The sequence below is a fragment of the Balaenoptera acutorostrata genome, chromosome 1 (genome assembly GCF_949987535.1).
Source record: "Balaenoptera acutorostrata chromosome 1, mBalAcu1.1, whole genome shotgun sequence".
NCBI classification, from domain to species: domain Eukaryota; kingdom Metazoa; phylum Chordata; class Mammalia; order Artiodactyla; family Balaenopteridae; genus Balaenoptera; species Balaenoptera acutorostrata.
The window spans coordinates 45925804-45932309 of NC_080064.1; positions in this window are offsets into that span (position 1 = coordinate 45925804).

The window sequence follows — 6506 nt, forward strand, 5'->3', positions numbered from 1 at the left end:
TATTTGGTTCAGTCAATGAATGAGCCTTGGGCCCAAGGCTCATTTCCTAAGCTCCTTCTCTGTGCAGAGCCTGCACCAGGCACAGGGCATCCGAGGTGAACATGGCATGTTCCTGCCTCCCAGTGAGGAGCCTGGGCTCTGGCTTGACAGACAAGGGCTGAATCCAGGCTCTACCCTTCACTGCTGGGCTGCGGGGGCCTCTCTGAGGCCCAGTCTCCTGGACCACGACAGGAGAGCAGTGCAGTGCCTGCAGTTTGTGGAGAGGATTAGATGAGATAATGTAGGGGAAGCCCAAGCCAGTGCCTGGCTCAGTGCATAGGAGGATATTTATTGACCTCTGAGGAGCTCAGACGTCCATCTGCCAGACCACGTGTTGCCTCTGGCCCATCCTTTTGTCAGGAGGTCCCCAGGGAGCCCTTTGCTGCCAGCACGGGAGGGAGGCCACCTGGAAGGTTTTCAGCTAAGAGCATCGGGAATGGTCAGGCCTGAGGGACTGGCTTACCGGTGGGGCCTGATTGGCCAGAACAGAGAGGTTCTGTGTACTGAGCCGTCTGAGGGGACTGGAGCTTTTATTAAACACCTGCTGTGTGTATGAGTAAGGGCGCTAACCCAGTGCCTGCTGAGTACTGGGCATGGTGCTGAGCCTCCCAGACCTGTGCTTGTGTCCCCCCAGTTTCAGAGGCACATATGGGACCCTACATCTTGCAGAGGAGGAAGCTGAAGTGCAGACGGTTTGAGCCACTGTCGTGGGTTGAGTTGCTTCACAAGAAGACCCTGTGGCAGGGAGCTGAGGACAAGGAGTTTATCCGGGAGGTGATCCCCGGAAGCACAGGTAGGGGAGGGGGGCAGGGAGACGGGGGTGAGAAGAAGCTGATTCAGGGTATGTTAGCCAGCAGCTGACCACCGTGGGCAACCGAGGCTCCACCCCCAAGGGCACCTCTGGGAGATGGTGTTTCAGTGAGGCAGGAGGAGGCAGCGTGTTTGTCCACCACTGCCAGCTGCCCCTGGGTGACGGCCGCTCGAGGCCATCCTTTCCCAGGCATTTCCAACCTGCCTGTGTATGCCCCAGTGTCCAGGGGTCACAGCAGGAACTTGGGAATGGTGAGGGCCACAGGGTGTGGGCAGGGCTGTGACAGCATCCACTTGTTACCCCCTGAATCCCTCATCTGTGAAGTGTTTGTCCCACCCCTGGAGCAACCGCCTCTCTCCCTGCACCCCAGTGAAGCTCCAGTCTCCTTTCCCTGCTGTTCTCCCCGCCCCGCCTCGCATATCCCTCACCCCATCTTCTTCCTTGGGCTGAGATTCCAGGCTCAGGGTCATCCTGCCCTCCCTTCATGACATCTGCTGGACAAGTCCCCCTGGCCACACTCTCCGCCAGGTGTCTGGACCTCTGGGCGCTGCTGGGCAGAGTCCCGTCACCATGTAGTCAGCACCAGCACCCGCTGTTCATGGTCTCCAGCCTCGTCTAGGGTCTCGGCTCCGCCCCCCAGCCTTTCCATGTTTCCCCAGGTGACTCTCTCTGTGACTCTCCACAGACACCATCCCAGGCGGTCACCAGTCTCCCCGAGACAGTGCATCCCCACCTCTCCTGCAGATGACCCCATCCCTTCCCGTGGAGGGAAAAAGGCAAACAGTAAAGTAGGAGCCCCTTCGCCTTACAGACCTCACCTTGTGCTCATACATCCCTCCCTGCAGCCTCTGAGGAAGGTGTTCCCACCTCCTGTCCGAGGCCAATCCCTCCAACCTGTGCCGGGAGCCCAGTCCTCCCACTGCTTTGGGCACCTAGCTCTCCAGTAGCTCTTGCCTTCCCCATATCCTTAGAGCCTCTCCTGCCCAGCTGGCGCTCTCCATCCACAGTTAAGCGCATGCAGGTCTCCCCACCATGGCTGGGGATACAAACCCTTTCCATGAGCCTGTGTTTCCCTCCAGCTCTCACCCTACCCATCTGCTGGCTTTCACTCCCAGGCTTCTTGAGAGCAGTGTCTACACTTATCTCTTCCATTTCTCCCTCCTCTCCCTCTTCCAAGGTTTGCTGGGCTGCACTCCCCCACTGCAGTCAAACTATATGTCCTGGTCACCAACAATTTCTGGTCACTAAAGTCCCATCAATGTTCCCCCTTTCTCCTAAATAAACCATGTGCTTTCAAATCCTGTTTCAAGGTCTGCTTTTGGGAGAGCCCAAACTGGGATGCACGCCCACTCCTAGAACATCACTGGCAAGAGGAGGTTAGCATGATTCATCCCGAAAGACCAGGCATTTCACTTCCACCATGCTCCAGAATTTTGGTTAGCAAGAGCAAGGATGGCCGTTGGGCTGGTAACCACCAGAGCGCCCCTCGGGTCCCCCACAGCTCCCAGCTGAACTTATCGCCGCCCCTCCCCCAAACTGGCTTCTCCCTCAGGTTTCCTATTCAAGGTGGCAGCACAACCAACCCACCAAGCCAGAAACGCAGGAGCTGCCTCGACTTCCCCTTATCCCCATATTGACAGTCACACTTGAGTTTGGTCACCACTCTAGGCTCTGACACAACTTCTGAAACCATCACTACCCCCTCTCCATCTCTCTCTGCATTTCTACAGCAGGCTCTTCCATCTCACCGGCCCACGTGTCTCCGCTCTTGCCTGCTTCTTGCCCACCCCACCCACTCTCTACTCTGATCTTTCTAAAATGCTAATCTGACCATGTCAGCCCTCTGCTCAGGATAAAATCCAAAGTTCTCTGCTTGGCATTCATGCCTCTTCAGGACAACCCACTACCCTCCCACACATGGAGCGCATCTCAGACTTTGTCCCCATCCTGAGAGTCACATCCCAGCTACCCGCATCTCTCTCACTTCTCCTACACGCTGTGCCCTGAGCCTGGATTGCCTTTCTTTCTGCTCTATCTTCCCTTGACAGACTCTTACTCATCCTTCAAAACATTGTCACCTCCTCCAGGGAGTCATCCTGACCCCACCCCAAGCTGGAAGTGTGCCCCTCCCTGGGCGCACCCCTAGCACAGAGGGGACCACCCGTGCTCTGGCTGCCTGGTTTTTCTGTGAATACTCTCCATCTACTTGGGTTTTCATCCCACCGCCCAGCACAAGCTTCACCCAGAGCATATTCTTTCGTTGTCTCCGTCCAACTGCACGTCCTCCCCCAGCACATGCTAAGTGCTCAGCAGCCATTTATAGATTGAGCTGCTCAAGGACACACAACCAGGAAGTGTCCTTGTCTGTTTGAGCCCATGTTCCTCTGTGTCCGAAGCGTGTGCTTTTAACCCTGCCCAGTGGGGTGGCAGGGTGGTCTGGTGTGGTGGTTAAGCCCAGAGCCCCTAGAACCCAGACCATATGGGTTCAGATCACAACTCTGGCAGTTACCAGCTGTGCGACCTTGTACAAGTCACTTTGCTTCTACAGGCATCATTTCCTTGCCTGTGACATTTCTGCCAGGCGTTGTGAGGGTAGGTGGGTGGGGACCTCTGGCATGGGAGGAGTGCCAGCACACAGTAAGCTGGGAATGCGTGTCTTCCCTTATCCTATGTTCCATCTGTGTGAACGCCAAAGGCTGCACAGAGGACTTCCCTGGTGGCGCAGTGGTTAAGAGTCCACCTGCCAATGCAGGGGACACGGGTTCGAGCCCTGGTCCAGGAAGATCCCACATGCCGTGGAGCAACTAAGCCCATGCGCCACAACTACTGAGCCTGCACTCTAGAGCCTGTGAGCCACAACTACTGAGCCCGCGTGCCACAACTACTGAAACCCGCATGCCTAGAGCCCGTGCTCCGCAACAAGAGAAGCCTCCGCAACGAGAAGCACACGCACTGCAATGAAGAGTAGCTCCCGCTTGCCATAACTAGAGAAAGCCTGTGCGCCGCAGTGAAGACCCAATGCAGCCAAAAATAAATAAATAAATAAGAAATATATTTTAAAAAACAAAACAAAAAAACAAAGGCTGCAAAGAGGCTGCACAGACCCCAGGTCTCGCACGTGTCTTTCTAACCCATCTCTCCTTGAAGTCACCTCTGGGCGGGGCCTCCCCTGCCTGGTTGCCCCTCCCTCCAATCAGCAGCCTGGCCTCAACTGCTCTCCCAGTCCCCAGGGGAGGTGGCGGAGAAGGAACAAAGGCCACCCGCCGCCACCCCGCCAGGGTCACTGGGGAGTGCCTGTGCCCTCAACAGGACCGTCACCCTGCGCAGTCGGGGGCCTTCCAGTGTCTTGCTGTGCAGACTCCCACGGCTGAGCCCTGAGGACCCACCTCAAACTCCCAGGGGGTGTCTTAGTGTAGAGAGGACCCTCCTTTCTGCAGCACCCTGGAGCTACTGGGCACAGAGCTGTCCCTGAAACGGTGTTGTGAGTATGTCCGGGGGTGGTGTGCTGCCATGCTGTATCTGTCACTGTGCATATTTGTCTGTCTCTGGGTGCACCTGTGTTGCCATCTGGTCACGCTGTTTTCTTGGGCTCATGAGCCCACTTTAGTGTCTATGCATGGGGCACCACGTATGTTGATCTCTTTGTGGGTGACTGTCCATTGCTGAGTGTGAATATGCCCTTTTGTGACTATAGCCACTCATACCTGTTCCTTTGCACACATCTCTTATGCCCCTTCCACACTCACTGGCCAGACGTTGTGCTGGATGGGATGGTGGGTGGGGATGGGGCAGGCTACAGTGCCTGCCCTCATGCAACACCACTTTCTCCATCAGCTGTTCTACCCTGTGAGCATCCGTGTCTTTGCCTATAAAACAGGGAAGCTACTGCTCTCAAGATGGTGAGAATTAGGGCTTCCCTGGTGGCGCAGTGGTTGAGAATCTGCCTGCCAATGCAGGGGACACGGGTTCGAGCCCTGGTCTGGGAAGATCCCACATGCCGCGGAGCAAGTAGGCCCGTGAGCCACAACTACTGAGCCTGTGCGTCTGGAGCCTGTGCTCCGCAACAAGAGAGGCCGCGATAGTGAGAGGCCCGCGCACCGCGATGAAGAGTGGCCCCCGCTTGCCGCAACTGGAGAAAGCCCTCGCACAGAAACGAAGACCCACCCAACACAGCCATAAATAAATAAATAAATACTTTAAAATAAATAAATAAATAAATAAAAGATGGTGAGAATTAAGTGAGATAACTTAGTGGACACTGTTGATGTGCCACCTCTGTCACCCTGGCCCGGCTGGAGGAACACGCACCGGGGGCTTCCTGCGTCTCCCTGCCTGGGGGCTTCTCTGGTTGCCAGGCTGAGCCCACACCTGGGAGGCCACAAGCGCCAGGAGTTGGAACAAGCCTCAGTCCCAGAGAGACAACGGATGTTGGTGGATAAACACCCCAGCTCCCTCGCCCCTGGGTGGGGAAGTTCTGAGTGCCTTCTGCGGTCAGTGGCAGGACCCCAGCGGATGAGCTCCAGCTGTGCAGGGAAAAGCTGCCCATCAACACACGCTGTGCTGGCTTCCCTCCCCACTCCCTCGCCGTGCTTCCCTGGATCCCCTCCCACGTAAACTTCTTGCATCCACATCCCCGCTCAGAGTCAGCTTTGCGGCACACCCAGCCTGAAACAGATGACTCAGACCTGGAGCTCAGGAGACGTTCAGCAGGTGCTACTTACCTCCATGCTTACTTTTCCAGAATTGGACGTCTTCGAGAACACAGTCGTGACTCCAGCTGAACCGCCACCTGCCCATCAGCATCATCCAGGAGCAGGTGTGGGCCAGAGGCCTGGGGATGCAGGGAGTGGGAGGGGAGTCGGGGCCGTGGGCGCTCGGGCACCTACCACAGGCTGAGCCCCTTGGAAGCATAGGACTACAGAGTTGTACAATTACGTTCTTGTGTCCCAGGTTCTACATTCCATTGTCCACCCCACTGCTCAGACTCAGGGTTCTATGTCCAACATACAGGCTTCAAGCCCCAATTCTGTATGCCTTGTTGCAAAGACTCCCCACCATCACCCCCCTCCTCCCCTCTCTCCATGTCCTCTTGCGGGCGGCCAGGCCGGAGGTGAAGTTCCTCTGGGTCCGGGCGCAGGAGTTGATGCAGGCTCACCTGCCCAACAAGCTGGCCGGTGTGGCCTACCATCCGGCCCTGTGTGCCCACCTGGCCGCTGTGCTGAGTGCTGAGATCCAGGACCTGGTCAAGACTGTCACCCCGCCCCACTACAGGCTGGTGTGCTCTGTCAGCATCGGGAGCAAGGGGCAGGACAGCGTGGTGGTCTCCAGCGGGTGCCTGTGGGACCCACATGCAGACAGCTTTGCCATCTCCCACTACGTGAACCCCACGCTCTTCAGCATGGCACTGGTGCATGCCATCTATTTGGAGTGAGCCCTGAGGGATGAAGGGTCTGGGACCTTCATGGGGCCCTGTACTAGAGCCTGGCAGGGAAAACTCAGCCCCGGGCCCATCAGTCAGTGACCTGGGAAAGCAGCACCCACCCAGGCAAGGCCAGCCGCTTCCACGCTCTTGGTCAATTAAAAGGAAATGAGTAAGGTGCATCTACATTTGCCCTCCTCGGGCCACCCAGACCACACACACCGCTGAGTTCTTTTG